The sequence below is a fragment of the Drosophila navojoa genome, chromosome 2, assembly GCF_054131105.1.
Source record: "Drosophila navojoa isolate 15081-1374.11 chromosome 2, UAZ_NAV_1.0, whole genome shotgun sequence".
NCBI lineage: Eukaryota > Metazoa > Arthropoda > Insecta > Diptera > Drosophilidae > Drosophila > Drosophila navojoa.
This window is the reverse complement of record NC_142890.1, coordinates 32,520,961-32,538,890: the sequence shown is the minus strand read 5'-3', so window position 1 is coordinate 32,538,890 and position 17,930 is coordinate 32,520,961. Positions and strand designations below refer to the sequence as shown.

Below are 17,930 nucleotides of genomic sequence, written 5' to 3'. Positions count from 1 at the left end.
ATAAGAGCTAGAGACTTCAACTTTTCTTTAAAATGTCCATATATATCGCGCGCATATCGAGTTTATCACTAAAAAACGATAACTATATATATAGATATAGATATATATATATATATATATATATAGATATATATATATATATATATACATATATATATATAGATATATATATATAGATATATATATATATATATATATATATATATATATATATATATATATATATTATATAGTTTAAATAAAAAAAATATTTATTTCTTAAATAAAACTTATAACAGAGTACAATTATTCTTACGCGATGTAAGAGTGGTCTTAGAGCTGAATTGAAACTGAACTGCTGATTGAAAATTTGTTTGTCTTATATAGCTAGAAATGTGTATCGATGGTGGCGTGATTTTGGTGAAGTGAGTGGCCTGATCGCTGCCAAATATGCTGAATATGCAGTTCCCACGAGAAAGGGCTCGATGCGTTGGAGTGCGACTTGTTTATATGAGTGGATGATCGGATGATTGTTTCTAAGCGGACGCTTGGGCGATTTTTTTATAAGTGGCCGATTTGTTTATGAGTAGTTGCTAGTGCGATCGTGGCTTTGGTGTTGTGTTTAAGTGTGGGTGAGTGCTGATGGATATATTACTTCCCCATCCTAAAGAGATTAGCCTGTCCTCAGGCGGAAAATGTAGGGTACAGTTGTGGTATGGTTTCTAATGGTGAATGAGTTTCGGGGAGTGGTTGCTCTTCTGGTGTTGAATTACTTGATGTTATGGCTGTTTCATGTCTTATGATAATTTTCTTAGATATTGTCTTAAATTTAATGATTACAAATAGTATTAGACTTATAATAGTAATTATAAAAGTTGTAGTGGTTATTAATAATGAATGTCTTATTATATTTAGTATTTTCTAAAACTATTTGCTTTGTTTGTAGTAATGGTATTGGTTCTGTTTTTGTGATATTATTTGTTACATAGATAGTTTGTGTGTAGTCTGAAAGTGTGTTTACAATCGAGATGTTATTTATTTGAAGGCTACAGTCATATATTTTAATTATGTTATTACCCTGAATATTAATATTATTTTTATTACAGTTTTGAATGATTTTAGTTTTTGGGTAGTTCCAAGTTACAATAATGTTTGGTTCTATATAATTGATTTGGTATGTTTTAAATGTTTTGGTATATTTGCATTCTGCTGATCTTTGAGTTATTATACTGCTTATACATTCGTTTGTTTCTTGTTTCTTTGTGGTTCTTATATATGCTTTATTATTTAAGATGTAGTAAGTCTCAAACGTATTTTCTATTAATGTATTATTTTGATTATCTGGGTAAGGTAAAATCTTATAAAGTGGTGTTTTGCTTATTTTTTTCGGTACATGCGAAATTATGAATATTTCGTTTGTGTCTGATTTAAACCAAGTAGAAGTCTTTATGTTTAGAATTTGTTCAGAATTTATATTTAACATATGCTGATGCTGTAAAAGTTTGGGGTTGAAAATGCCTAGTCTTGTTAGTTGCATGCCTAATTCAATATCTTCTATGTATTCTGTGAAGTGTTCTATATTGAATATGAGATAATCTAGTTTTTTGTCTGCTTCTTGAGAGGTGTTTAAATTATTGAGCAATTCTATGTTTTTATTTACTGCGTCTATTAAGTAGCTTAAGTCATTGTTTTGTGTTAAATTGTTAATTTTTTGCTCTAATTCTTCTTTGTCGGTTTGGTCTAAAGTGCCAAAAAGATATTTGCTTACTGTTCCTATTGCGTTTATTAAACCTCTTTTATTTCTTTTAATAATTCGTATGCCATTCATTTGGCGATTTAATTTGTCTATTAAGTATTTTATATGCGTAATGTCTTTAAACGATTCCGTCTCTTTAAGTAGGTTGTTATACGTATTTTGTATTTTTGTTAAATTCACTGTTAAGTAATGGTATTCGTAGTCAGATGGCAAGTCCATTGTTCCTGTTTTAAAAACTAAGTAGCCGTTTGGTGCTTCTATTGGGTTGATTTCGATGCTTTGATTGAGGGCGGGAGATGCCATTGATAAAAAGATAGTAGTAATATGGTGATTTCTGAAATTAGGTGTCGTATTTATTTTCGTTAGTCTTCTTTTTTCTTTTGAATTTCGATTTGTAATGTGTGGTTGGTCGTCCTCTATTAGTTTCTATGTAATGTTTTTCGTCAGTTTGTGTTATTTGTCCTGTTTTCTTGAATGGTGTCGTTGTTTTAGTTTTAACTAGAGGGGCGTGTTTGTAATCTGTGTCTATTTCGAAGTCGATTCGGTTTTTGTTGAGATTTTGGATTTTATTTATCTTGTTTGCTTGTGTGTCATATTCAGGTGTACCTGCGTATATAAATATGTCGGCTGGGGTTCTGTTCGTTGTCAAGTGTTTTGTCTTATGGTTATAAATGTATAGAATGGTTTCGAATTTCGTCTGTTTGTTTTCTATGTCGGATTCTGTATTAATAATTCTAAGTTTTTCGTTAATTGTTCGGTGAAATCTTTCTATGTCTGAAATACCGTTTTTGCTAGTAGTGATATCGATTTTTACTTTTTCGGATTGTAACCAAGCTTGGAGAGCTGCGCATATAAATGCTGAATCTTTGTCTGCTTTGATTTCGATGGGTTTTCCCATGTCATTGAAAATTTTTATGATTGCTCTTTTAGTTTCGAGCCAATCACGACTGTTTACTTCTACTAAGTTTCCGTATTTTGAATATATGTCAATGCAAGATAAAAATTGTTTGTTGTCGATTAAGTAAAAGTCCATGACGTATTTGTCTCGGGGATTGTATACTTCTGGAGTGATTTCAAAAGTTAGTTTTGTGTTTCTGTTTTCGGTTTTAGATAGATTGCAAATTTCGCATTCGTTAATAATATTTTGTATTAGATTTTGGTGGTCTGGAAAGTAATATTTTTCTCTGAACCAGTTGGTCGTTTTTGTAATACCGGGGTGGAGTAATTTTTTATGATTTGAAAGAATTGTTTCTTTAAATTCTGCAAAAGTAAGGATATCTTGTAATTTTGTTGAAGTTCTTAATGTTTTTGTTTTACTATCGGGATTTATAATTTCAGCGTAAGCTTTTTGGAATATTGGGAAATCTGAGAGGTGATGAAAGTATAAGGCATTATTCTTTAGGCAAAGGTATTCTTTAATTATGTTTTTAGCAAGTGTATCTGTCATTTCTATGTATGTTATATTTATTTTTGTTTTATGGAAATAATGCATTATGTCGATTTTGTCTTCGTTACCTTTTATGAATTCAATTTGTCTATTATATAAGTTTAAAGGTCTTTCTGAAATAGGTATTAAATTTTGATTGTCTTCCTGAGCACTATGAATGGTTGCTCGAGAACTGCTAATTTCTTCTCCTAAAAGATTTTCTTCTAGTTTGATTCTAGAGAGGGCATCTGCTACGTGGTTTTCTTTTCCTGGTATATATTTAATAGTATAGTCGTATTCATTTAATTTAATCTTCCATCTTTGAAATTTCATGTTTGGTTCTTTAATATTGTGTAACCATACTAATGGCTTATGATCGCTGAGGATTTGGAATTTTCGACAGAAGAGATATGGTCTGAAATATTTGGTAGCCCATACGATGGCTAATAGTTCTTTTTCTATTGCTGAATAATTAAGTTCGTGATCATTTAATGTTCTACTTGCGAAACAGATTGCTTTATGGTCCTGTGAGAGGACTGCTCCTATAGCCACATTACTTGCGTCTGTGGTTAGAGAGAAAGTTTTGTTAAAATCTGGATAGATTAGTATTGGGTCATTTGTTATTCATTTTTTCGAAGGCTGAGATGAAATCTTGGTTATTTATATCAATTTTGGATTCCTTTTTTAATCCTAGAGTCAGTGGTTTTGCTATTTTGGCAAAATTTGGAATAAACTTGCGGTAAAATCCGCAAAGACCTAGAAAAGATTTAATTTCTTTAGGTGTTTTGGGGATTGGAAAATTTTTTATAGCTGCTACTTTATCGGGATTAGGTTTGATTCCTTCTGTCGTTATTATGTGTCTTAGGAATTGTGTTTCTTTTTTTAGAAATTCGCATTTGTCTAATTGGAGTTTTAAATTGGCTATGCGTAATCTGTCAAATACCTTTTTTATGGAAGTTAAGTGTTCATCTAGTGAAGTTGAGAATATGATTATGTCGTCGAGGTAAACTAGACAGTCTTTGAAAATTAAGTCTTCTAAAAGGTTATTCATACATCTTTGGAAGGTTGCAGGGGCGTTTTTTGACCCGAAAGGCATGCGAGTGAATTCGTAATGCCCTTGTTTTGTTGAGAATGCAGTTTTTGCGAATGATTGAGGGTCCATTTGAATTTGATGGAAGCCCTTAGCTAGATCGATAGTGGTAAAATATTGGCATTTGCCAAGTTTATCTAGGATTTCATCCATTATGGGTATTGGGTATTTATCATCTATTGTGACTTCATTAAGTCCATGATAGTCAATGACTAAACGATATATTTATACTCATTCACGAAGTGAATTAGTATATTGGTTTTGTGCAATGTCCGTCTTGCTGTCCATCCGTCTGTCCGTCTGTCCGTCCGTCCGTCTGTCCGTATGAACGCAGTTCATTTTGCCGCTATTGAAGCTAGAGACTTGAAATTTGGAACACATACTCGTGTATAACTCCGATTTATAAAGTGTTAAAATTTTCCCGATCTGCCCACTAGGGGCGTGGCAAATCGGAAAATGCATTTTCCGATATACCAGAAATTATGTTAGTTGAAGAGCTAGAATGTTGAAATTTGGTATGTAGATCCGCGTTGACCCCCCAAGTCCAAAAAGCTATGGTGGATATATCTACGCCCATCGGGGGCGTGGCAAATCAGATAAAACTGTATCTCCTAAAGTTCTAAAGCTAGAACGTTGAAATATCGCACGTGAGCTAGTGCTATAATTCTATAATGACTGATGAAAAAATTTTATGTCTACGCCTAATATGGGCGTGGCTAATCGGACCTGAAGATATAGTAATTTTTCAAATTTGGCTATATTTTAGGCACTATTGATGCTAGAGACTTGTAATTTAGTATATATACGCGAGTTGACCACCCAAGTCCAACAAGCTATGGTGGATATATGTCCGCCCAAAGGGGGCGTGGCAAACCGCAAAACTTTATATCTCCCACAGTTTAAGGGCTAGAAGCTTCAAATTTGGATAGTTGAGTTACTGGTAACCTCCTCTATCGATGCCCCAAAAATAATTGCTACGCCTCTTTGGGGGCGTGGCATATCAAAAAATACCCTGTAATTTTCACATTTTTTGAGCGTAAGCACTCAAATTTTGCATTTACGTTACCGTTAGCTCTTTTTAAGAACTAGCCAAAAATGAGGTGTCTACGGCCACTAGGGGCGTGGCAATCGGCATTTGTAGTATCACATTGCGACATTTATATGCTTGAGTTATCTTTGTATGTACATGTATGTACAAATAGGCTTAATAGGCATTGATAACACGGAAGGAAACATTTTTATAAAAACAAAGGGACTGTGAATGAGTATTCCGCAGTCGGTAGCGCCCGACTGCAACGTTCTTACTTGTTTTTCTTTGGAAGCGTCCTCTTTTTTAGGTACGATCCATATGGGTGAACAATAGGGTGAATTAGATTTTCTAATGATTCCCTGTTCTAACATTTCGTTAATTTGCTTGTTGACCTCTTGGTCAAGAATTTGAGGGTGTCTATAAGGGTATTTATAGATAGGGTCCTCATGTTTGGTTATTATTTTATGTTTGATTGTACTAGTAAAGGTCAAATTTTCACCTTTTCTGTACTGGATGTCACTATAGTCGTGAAGTATTTTTATACCCTGAACCCATTGAAAATGGGAAATCAGGGTATAATGGTTTTGTTAAAATGTATGTAACAGGCAGAAGGAGGCGTGGCAGACCCCATAAAGTATATATATTCTTGATCAGGGCGACGAGCTGAGTCGATTTAGCCCTGTCCGTCTGTCTGTCCGTCCGTCCGTCCGTATGCTTGAATGCGTCGATTTCAGAAGATATAAGACCTAGAGACTTCAACTTTTTTTTTTAAATGTCCGTAAATACAGCGCGCATATCGAGTTTATCACTAAAAAACGATAACTCATTCCGATACTTTTTTATCGATAAAAAACCTTATCGAAGATCACTTACAAAATTATATCTTCTACATCTTTCAAGCTAGAGTCTCCAAATGTATTTTATACAATTTCGGTTTTTGTTAAAATTTACCTCCACCCCTAAATCCACCCCCTCACCCTCATCTTTGTAAAAGTCGTATATCAAATACTAGAGACTTGTGCTTCGGTATACACATACATTTCAACATTATGATTACTTTCTGAAAGTTTCATTACGATCGTACGTCTAGAAATTAAATTATTCAACAAATAAGTTCTCATAATATTGCCAACACTGCAGCGCAACCCAAGCGCAATAGGTTATAAATTTATATCTCCTACATTTTTAGAGCTATAGTCTCCAAATTTTAAAAATATATTCCAATGCATTTTAGAGAACTTCGGTTTTTGTTATATTTTGGATACCGGCTCCAAATTCACCAGAATCCCCAGTGAAGGTCAGATGCTAGTATAGCTAATTGTGAATGATTTGACATGTTTTTTTTTAAATGCCAAATATTCAATAGAATATGTAGATCATATGCTGAAAGTTTCATTAAATTCGGTTTAGTCAATCGACGTTAAAAAATAACAAAATGTTTGGCCAATTAACAAACGCACGTGCTGCAGCAACAGCAGTTTTCCAATACGTGTGCACACATACATTCAAACATCTTCTAGCACATTCTTAGAATCACATCAGCAGTTAGTTTCGTTTAGTTCTGCTAGATGGCGTTGCATCAGTGAATCTATTTCAGTTTTGACATTGCAAATCAGAACAGAGGGGTGGCGTCAAGGTAGAAAGCGCGGCGCTTGATCATAAGGTCTCGGGTTCAAACCCAGAGCGTGTCGGAATTATTTTTTTTAATTGTTTCAAAATTTTTATATATATAATTAAATGAGTTTTCTATTTCATTTATATTTTTAAATACATCGAAATTGAAATTTGAATCATACTAAATGTGCTTTTCTATTAGTTTGGTTCAGGGTAGTATCTAGTCGAGCGCTCTCGACTAGAGTTTTCTTACTTGTTTTTAATTTATTTGTTTCTTCTGGATTTATTTATTTCAATATTATTATTTATTTCGTACGAAAATAAGACGTACTCGAATTCTGTTGGAGGGTAAGGGGTTTCATTGGAAATTTCTTTATCATATTTGAATTTGAAAGTGAAAGTTTCCTATGGTTATGTTATTTTCTGCGTAATTAATGATGGCTTTAGATACCGAAAGGTAATTTCTACCTAATAGTATATCGTAACTGTCTGAGAAATTGTGACAGTAGAATTTTTGTATAGTGGGGCAGAGTTTGCTGCTTGCGAATGAGACGCTTTTATTGAGTTCTATTATACCTTTAATGGTTTGAACTTTTAGATCTTCTTTAGTTTCTGGGAAGTTGAAAAAGTTTTTATTAATAAGGTTTATGGAAGAACCTGTGTCTATTTAAGATGAGTCTGATGTAGGGGTTTGTTCGATTGGTGTTATCGGTCTGGTTTGTTCCGAGGCAGATTGATGAAAATTTTCTGACCAGTCCATTTTAGTCTGTCCGCTGTTGCTTTCTCTAGTTCGTTTAGTTGGTTGGTTAGGGAAAGGACTTTGAGTTTGAGTGGTCTGTTAGTTTAGAGGATTTTGTTGCGTTTCGTAATTTAATTTGTTACGGAACTCAGTATAAAGTTGTTGGTTAGTAGGATTATTCTGTCCTGCTGAAGTGGATTGATAATTATTTTGCTTGTAATTTGAGTTTGGTTTTGTTTAGAATAATTTTGGGAATCAGTTGATTTTGAAGAATACTTGGGTTTGTCTCCGAAACTATTTTCGTATAAGCCTTCTCTTTGGGCTACTTGTTTTAAATTAGACACTGTTGAAATATCAAACTTCGCTAAGGTCATATAGAACCTATCTGGTAACTTTCTAGTAATAACTTCTTTTACAGTATTATTCATTGCATTTATATAGAGTGTAGCATTGGCGGGATCGCCTTCTAATGTCAATTTGTTTACAATTATGAATGTCTTATGTTCTAATTCTTCAATAAACTTACGAAGGCTTCCGTTGAAATTGGTGTTGTACAAACGTCGTAGAAGTTCCTCGCAAGGTGTGTGAGTTTTGAATTCACTAATCAAGGCGGATCGAAGACTAGCCCAACCTGCGGCTTGTGTGAGTTGGGACACTCGTTGCGCTGCTCCAGTTAGTAGCATCTCGATGGTTCCATACATTAAGCTATGCTGGCGGACGTCCTTTGTTGGATATAATTGCAATATGTAGTCGATGCGTCTGATGAAAGCACTTAATCCATTGGTGTCACCGTCGAATGTAGGCACCTGCCTTAGAAGAGTTAGGGCCTGATTGAGGTGGGTCTCCGACAATTCCAGAGTCATGGTGGAGCCGTTTAGTAGGTTCTTAAGCACTTGTTTGATTGAGAGTTTTTTGAATAGTTAGCTCACTATTAAGTTACACACAGTTGGCATGAAATTGTGAGTGGGTTTCTGTTCTTTTGACTATTTCTCTTAATTGGACTAATCGTTTGAACAGTTTTTGGTTTAATTCACTTTTAACTTGCACACAGTTGGCATTTAATTGTGATTGAATTGTTCGTTCACTCGATTATATCACTTAGTTGGATTAATCATTTATAGTTGAACGGGTTGTTAATTTTTTTTTTTTTTTGTATAACACTTATGACTTTTTTTTGGGATCGAGAGATATGTAAGTCCCGGACACAAATGTTATGTAGTGGTTGATTTCCACTACGCAGAACTTCTAAATAGTCCAGCGGGTCTATATTTTAACTAGAAGTCTGGTTGCACACGCGAGAGGTCACGTAGTACTTTAGCGGATTAGTAATGATGATCTTAGTTGTTCACCAAACCAATCCTACCGGCTGCGCCAATAATAAGACCGACGTTATAGTTTAAATAAAAAAATATATTTATTTCTTTAATAAAACTTATAACGGAGTACAATTATTCTTACGCGATGTAAGAGTGGTCTTAGAGCTGAATTGAAACTGAACTGCTGATTGAAAATTTGTTTGTCTTATATAGCTAGAAATGTGTATCGATGGTGGCGTGATTTTGGTGAAGTGAGTGGCCTGATCGCTGCCAAATATGCTGAATATGCAGTTCCCACGAGAAAGGGCTCGATGCGTTGGAGTGCGACTTGTTTATATGAGTGGATGATCGGATGATTGTTTCTAAGCGGACGCTTGGGCGATTTGTTTATAAGTGGCCGATTTGTTTATGAGTAGTTGCTAGGGCGATCGTGGCTTTGGTGTTGTGTTTAAGTGTGGGTGAGTGCTGATGGATATATTACTATATATATATATACCGAATAGCAGAATACATCTCAAAAATACCGTAAATGTTTATTTATTAAATGAGATACATATGTGTTACCTCATATGCGGCATTTCGTTAGTTAGGTTAGGAATGCCAGCTCCAGATCGCGGAATGAATGACACATTTAATCGAAAAATGGAACGTGAACGCGAATATGATCCACATGAACTAATCCAATCAGTTCAAACGAATGTACCACTGTTTAATCCTAAGCAGAGAGAAGTCTATGATACACTGCATAATGCGATTGATGTTGGAAATGGTGGCTTATTTTTTTATGCCCTCGGTGGAACTGGGAAGATATTCCTTATGTCATTGGTTTTGTCCACTGTACGTGCGAGATCCGATATTGCGGTAGAAATTGCTTCTTCTGGACTAGCGGCCACATCGTTAGATGAATGCCGTACGGTTCACTCAGCGTTGAAATTGCCATTAAATCTTCAAACTACTTGAAAACTTACATGTAACACTTCAAAACACTCCGAAATGGCCAAAGTTTTAGTAGCATAAAAAATTATTATATGGGACGTTTGCACAACCGAACACACTACCAGTAATTCCAAGATCTACTGCTGCCGACGAAATAAACGCTTGCCTCAAAAAATCAAATTTTTGGCTATATGTAAACAAACTTCAACTGTCTGTAAATATGGGAGTTGTAGTGTTGAACGATCTATCTGCTGATGATTTCTCGAAACGATTGTTGAATATCGGTAATGGCCGTGTTCGTGTTGACGAATCGAGCGGTTTGATTTCATTTCTTCCAAATTTTTGCAATTTCGTCTCATCAAAAGATGAGCTTATCAACAAAGTATTTCCGCATGTCATTGCTAACCACAAAAAGTGAGCGAGCAATTTTGGCGGCTAAAAATTAAGATGCAGATGACTTCAATTTTATAATTCCAAATCAAATCATAGGTACTCTGTATTCATTCAAATCTATCGACTGTCTAATAAACGAAGAAGAAGCCACTAATTATCCAACTGAATTTTTTAACTCCTTGGATGTGCCTGGTTTACCACCGCATAATTTACAACTGAAGGTTGGTTTGGTAGTTATCATGGTTAGAAATTTAAAACAACCAAAACTGTGCAATGGAACGCGTTTGGAAAATTTAAAGATGAGGAAGTTCTTACTCCAAGGATTCCGATGTTCTCACCAGATATGCTCTTTGAGTTTAAATGAATTCAATTCCCGATTCGTCTTGCCTTCGCCATAACGATTAACAAATCACAGGGCAAATCTTTGACTATTTGTGGCTTCAATCTAGAAAATGCGTGTTTTTCTCATGGTCAATTGTACGTGGCATGCTCACGTGTCGGCAAACCATCCGCATTATTTGTTCTTGCACCTGACCAAAAAACGAAGAATGAAAATCCTATTAATAAATGAATCGGAGTGTATCCCAACCCGAATCACATAGTTTTCAATGATTTTGTCCCTAGAAATAATGGATAGGGCAAGGCAATGTTTGCCGGGTCAGCTAGTTTTTAATATTTTATCAAAATATCTTTAGTTTTAATCACACTAGCAATGCTCTTAGACAGCACTTTGCAGCACTTTTTCTAAAGAGGCATGCTGAATTTCGCTCGACTCCGCCTGGATCCAGCACCAAAGCCCTTCCATCCCAGTCGGTGGTGTATCTTACTTTGAAAGCCGTTTTTGAACCAAATCCCATAAACTTTTGATGGGACGTAGGTCTGGACTTCGTATAGACCACTCCATTATCAAAACTGTTGGATTATCGTGTTAATTCTTGACGATGTTCGCTTTGTACTTGGAGTCATTGTCCTGCTGACGCACTATTATCCACAAAACTGGAAAGGGAGGTCTTCAAAACATTCAGATAATCTTCCTTCATCATAATTCCATCGATCTCAACCAGCGGATCGATGTTGCACCATGTGAAGCAGCCCCATACGATCAGACACACTCCACTAAGCTTTAACAATGCAATGACAAATCAATCGCAATTGAGATTCTTAGAATATGTTCGAATATGCATTTATGTGTACATACATACACCCATACATATGAACACGTATATAAGGCTGGAATGCTTGGTGCTATGTAAGCGTATATGTATCTATTGGAGGGCTATTTATGAAGAAGAAAAGTATTAAATGCCATTCATTCAGGCTTGCCGCTTCCTAATAAAATATCAATTTTATAAAAAACTAAACACATACATATATATGAAAAAGAACATTACGTTGAAGAGGTTTTGAGCCTAGGCTCCGCCCCACGCTTTGTTTGATCAGATAATAGCTAAAATAGAATAGCTTAAGCGTCAATAGCATCATCTGACAACACTAGAGTAACGGTCAGAAAATCTATCGCTATGCTAATCTGACCTGAGCTGACCTGCTGTTAGCTTGGAGCCGATATCTAAAATATAAGAAAAATCAAAATTGTATAAATTATACATGTAATTTGAAGATCTTAGCTCCAGCTTAGCGTAGATATAAAAGGCAATAGCTATCGATGACTTTCTAATTTTAATGGGATCATTCCTTGCTCTTTGTTGCGCAATAGTATTGAGTTTTTTCCATACTTTTTAAACCCCATCTGATCCAAAAATGTTAAATTTGGATTCGTGACTCCAAATTCTGGGCGTTTTTTTCTGACGGCGCCAGAAATCAAAGGTTTCTTAAGGGAAGTTACATTGTACCCCGCCCTGTGGAGCAAAATTCGCACAGTTTGCGGATGCACGGTAACTTCTGAGGTTAGAATATATCCTCCTGTATTTTTGGAGCAGATGCTTTTGTCTATTATGGCCAGGATTCAACGTTTATCTCTGAAACTCCGTTTTTGAGGACGGTCTAATCTTGGTTTAAGTTTTCCAAACTAATAAAAACGCACATTTAGTATGGTTAAAATTTCAATTTCAATGTATTTAAAAATATAAGAGAAATAGAAAACTCATTTAATAAAATATATAAATCTTTCGAAACAATTAAAAAAGTAAGAACGTTGCCGTCGGGTGTTACCGGCTGCGCAATACTCCTTCACATCCATCAGCAATTTAGTAGGTAAGTTTTGCCTTAATAGAATAAGCTAACGTTAACCTAGCTGCAAAATTTGGACGCTTACGTTCAAAAAATGAAAAAATTACAGGTTTTTTTTATATGCCACATCCCTAAAGAGGGAATTGATAGAAGAGGTTTGTTAGTTGAAGAGCTAGAAAGTTGAAATTTGGTATGTAGATCCGCGTTGACCTCCCAAGTCAAAAAAGCTATGGTGGATATATCTACGCCCATTGGGGGCGTGGCAAATCAGAAAAAACTGTATCTCCTAAAGTTCTAAAGCTAGAACGTTGAAATTTCGCACGTGAGCTAATGCTATAATTCTATAATGACTGATGTTGACTATTATGTCTACGCCTAATAGGGGCGTGGCAAATCGGACCTGAAGATATAGTGATTTTTCAAATTTGGCTATATTTTAGGCACTATTGATGCTAGAGACTTGAAATTTGGTATATATACGCGAGTTCACCTCCCAAGTCCAACAAGCTATAGTGGATATATGTCCGCCCAAAGGGGGCGTGGCAAACCGCAAAACTTTATATCTCCTAAAGTTTATGAGCTAGAAGCTTCAAATTTGGATAGTTGAGTTACTGGTAACGTCCTCTATCGATGCCCCAAAAATAATTGTCACGCCTCTTTGGGGCGTAAGCATTCAAATTTCGCATTTACGTAACCGTTAGCTCTTTCTAAGAACTGGCCAAAAATGAGGTGTCTACGGCCACTAGGGGCGTGGCATTCGGCATTTGTAGTATCAAATTGCGACATTTATATGCTTGAGCTATCTATGTATGTACATGTATATACAAATAGGCTTAATAGGCATTGATAACACGGAAGGAAACATTTTTATAAAATTTAAAAATAAAATTTAAATATTTAAAATATATAAAAGAAGCTAAAATAACAAAATTTGCAATTTACAAAAAAGAGTTTTCCGCGGGATTTGAACTCGCACCCAAGCCATGTTTGTGAAAATAACAAAAACAAATTGAACCGGCGCCTTTGCCGACAGCGCCACCACCTACTGTTAACAATTGTAATTAAAATGAAATCCAAAAATGAGATCTTGTTATGACGCATTAAAAAAAAGAAGAGCCAGAGTAGCGGATGATAAATTCAAGAACAAAGCAAAAACAAATCAGTCTCATTTCAACGCTAGAGTATGCATTTATGTGTACATACATACACACATTCAAATGAGCGCGTGCATAAGAAACGCTGGAATGCTTGGATGCTACATATGCGTGCAGACTTATGTACATACATATACATGCATATACAGTGTGCCACTAAAGTCACCGTACTCTTGTTATATTTGCGCGAATCACCCTGAAACTTGGCCAAATTTTTGTTAAATTAAAAAATTTTAATGCAGGATTATAACTAATATATTTTCTTCTAAATTATAAAAGAAAAACATTTACTTTTAATTTTAGTTCCATAATATTACAGCGAATGTAAACATACCCAAATATTTGCGTCAACAAAAGTCTACGTACTCTTATTTTCTTGCACTGTCTGGCGTCAGCGTTCTTCTTAGAAATAACGGGGGTTTTCGAAATATGTATGCAATAATGAGTAAATTCTTAATAGTTGGCGTGTTTTGCTTGAGCTGGACAAAATATTTGAGTTTTGCAGTAAAAATGATACGAAAAGAGTTATCACTTGAAGATCGTGGAAAGATTTTGCATCTCCACACAAAGGAGCAAAAGTCGTATGCAGAGATAGCAGAAATCATGTCCAGAAGCAAGTCTACTATACAGACTGTCATGGTAGATTCAAATATGAAGGGCGCATCAAAAACAAAAAGAGATCTGGTCGGCCACCTGTACTATCCGATCGTGACAAGCGCACAATAAAGCATCTGGTGGACAAGGATCCTTTTTGTAGCGCAGTGCAGATTGCGTCAGAGCTGGGTCGAACAATTGACAAGGAAGTTCACCGGAAACAGTCCGTAGAGCCATTAAAACCTATAACTTTAGGTCCAACACACCTCGGAAGAAGCCTCTTGTAAATTTAACAAATAGGAGAAAGCGCTTAGAGTTTGCCAAAGCCTATGTGGACAAACCAATGAACTTCTGGCGGAAGGTCATCTTCTCAGATGAGTCTAAATATAACATTTTTGGCTCAGATGGGCGTCTCCGCGTCTGGAGGAGACCAGGAGAAGCATTGAACCCCAAAAATACAATAAAAACCGTAAAACACTGCGGCGGAGGTATTATGGTTTCGGGTTGCATAGCTGCAGCAGGAGTCGGAAATTTGGAATTCATCGAAGGAGTGATGGACCAATATGTGTACATTGATATTTAAAAAAAAATTTAAAGGGCAGCGCCGAGAAACTTGGAATTGGGTCTGATTTCTGATTTCTGATTTCAACAAGACAATGACCCTAAACATAAAGCAATCAATACTAGGTTGTATCTCGCGTACAACACTCCACATCTTTTAGAGACGCCGACACAGAGCCCGGATATCAATCCAATCGAGCATGTTTGGAATATGCTCGGAAAAAAATAAGGAAGCACCAAATAAGCAACAAAAACCGCCTGCGAGAGGCATTACACCAGGAGTGGTGCGTGTTAGATCCCAAATATATCGAAAAATTGGTGCTTTCAATGCCAAATCGCCTCAGAGAGGTGATTAAGATGAAGGGTTATCCCACAAGATACTAAATTTGAAGTTTAATTAAAAAGATTGTTCCTTATAGTTAGTAAGTTTCTATTAGTTTGTAAGAGTACGTAGACTTTTGTTGACGCAGACATTGGAGTTCCTTTTGTTTTTAATTAATATTATTATGTTAAGTTTGAAATTTCACTGTTTTTCTTTTTTAGTTTAGAAGAAAATATATTAGTTTATACTCTTACATAAAAGTTTCAGGGTGATTCGCGCAAATACAACAAGAGTACGGTGACTTTAGTGGCACACTGTATGCGTACATACATATATGAGGGCTATTTAAGAAGAAACAAATTTAAACTTATAAAATTTTTCAATTAGAAAAAATATTAAAATAAGTATTTATTTTATAAAAAACGAAATATGTATGTATGAAAAAAATACACAACATTGAAGGGGTGTTGAACCTTCGCCGCTGTAACATAACTGGCGACGCCTTAAGCGCCCACGCTATCGTTTTGCTTGACAATCTGGTAGCTAAAATACAATAAGCTAATAACAGAGCGTCATCTGACAAAACTACAATAACAGCTATAAATCAATCGCAATTCTTAGAATGCTAAAAAGCGCGCTTTTGTAATGTAAGCAAACACTTAAGAATCTGCAGTAGGTGAGACCGAAAGCTATTAACGAAAATTACCATACATTTGTACTCAAAAAGTGCACGATCAATATAATAACTATCGATTACTCGATAAAAATTACCAAAAGCTAAAATATAATCAAAAAGCATAATTGTTTTGTACTAAATATTTTTAAAGCCAAATTAAATTTGAAATAAGAATAAATGCCCCTTTGTAAACATAGCATCATGTATACGGACTGTGAATGAGTATTCCGCAGTCGGTAGCGCCCGACTGCAACGTTCTTACTTGTTTTTTTTTTTATTTATCAAAAAATAATAATTATTTTTTAATTTTTTGCTATAAAAATTATAATCGTTACGGTCCCTGGGAAACTTTCCCCAGCATTTAATTAGTTCATTATATCCATTATATATGAATCGCGTTGCTGCTCCGCCAATAACCAATTATCTATGATTTCTGCTAAATTAACACGAACTTCTTATACTTTTGTATAATTTGAATTTTGGGACAGAAAATCTACATGGGCCATTTGGCACCCTCTCCGATATTCTACGTTCGGACGCTGAAGTGCACATGCTGTAGTCTTCGAATACTCTACATTTCCCTTCTTGCTTATGCATGAGTATAGCACCATAACCGTTCGAGCTCGCATCTGTGTGAAGTTCTATTGGGAGTCGAGGATCAAAAATAATAAGCACTGGGTCACTTGCCAACATGGAAATGTTTTTTTTTTTTGACGTAATTGTTCATTGTTCATTCCAAACAAATCCGTTATTTTTCGCAGTCAAGTCTGAAGGAACAAACTGTCTGAAATATGAGGCCAAGCCAATAAATTGCCTTAATTGTGTGACACTGTTTGGCTTTGGTAAAACGGACAACGCCTCTATTTTTCTTGTGCTTGGTTTTATTTCATTTTTTTTTTTTTTTTTTTTTATCCAATATACTCAATTACTGTTCGCAAAAACGCGCATAACTTTATATTAAATGAAAATCCTGCATTTGCCAATGCCTTTAAAACGATTTTTAGCCATTCAAACGCTTGTTCTTTTGATTCTTACACAATCAAAACATCTTCAATATAAACAACTGCATATTAATATGTCAATTCACCCAAAACTCTTAAATCGCACGCTGAAACACTGATGAGGCATTCTTGAGACAAAACGGCATTGCTAAGAATGAGTATCTTCGTGTATAGGTATTTGATAAAACCCGCTTGCCATGTCCAGACTGGAAAAATGATTTTCACCTCGTAATCTGGCTATCTGATCTGATGTTAATGGAAGAGGATATTTATCAGTCACGGTAATCGCATTTAGATCGCGAGTCTATCACCACCATTTTTCTTTTTAGCCAATAACACTGGACTAGCAAATGGTGAGCTGCTTGCTCGTGTGAGACTTTCTTCAATCATTTGCTGAAGAGTTCCTCTAACAAGTTCCTTCTCATCTACACTCAGTATATATGGGCATCTTTGAACTCTTTTTTTTTTATCTAACAATTGAATTTCTAAAGCACATTGGTGCTACTAATGAGTTATACGACTTTTCACATTTCATCTATAAAATCATCAGCATTTAGCTCACCAAATAACTCTTTTAACTTTCCTATATCACTCTCATTCAGTTCAGCATTGTAATCAATTACATAAATTTTCTGAATTTTCACACCGAAATTGAGCTGCACGATTTCTCGACCAGTCATTGCACTGTAGCCAAAATTTGCGAATTGCTCTTCATAATAATTCTATGTCTCTCAATATTAATCAGGTCGTTTATTCGCTTACCAGATACCTATTACCTAATCTTTCCTTGATCACATAATACTCGGCACCCGAATCAAAGATTATGTATTAACGCTTTCTTTTTAGGTGCTGATCTTGGAGCTCAGTATTTGCTTAGCGGCAATCATATTGGAGCCCATCCGACGCAAATATATTAAATTTCGACTCATGTGCATATATATGGGTCGGATTGGAAGCAATATGCCTGGCGCCCACCAAATACTGAGCTCCAAGATCTGCACCTAAAACCAAATATGACCTATGGCAGTGGCTGTTGCATGGTTGGGCCTGCAAGTCGGGTTTGGGAGTTCGATACTTAGTTTTCATTGATGGTAATATGAACAATAACATGTACCTATCCTTTTTGAAGAAGAATTTGCTCCAAAATGCAGAAGAA

The 17,930-nt window shown here is 35.4% G+C and overlaps 1 long non-coding RNA gene across 1 annotated transcript in view; it reads left to right on the top strand.

The window, feature by feature from the left end:
• The window catches only part of LOC149092479 (uncharacterized), a 101,628-nt gene that overhangs the window by 28,247 nt on the left and 55,451 nt on the right, over window positions 1-17,930 (top strand). The gene's annotated exons all lie outside the window — the stretch shown is intronic.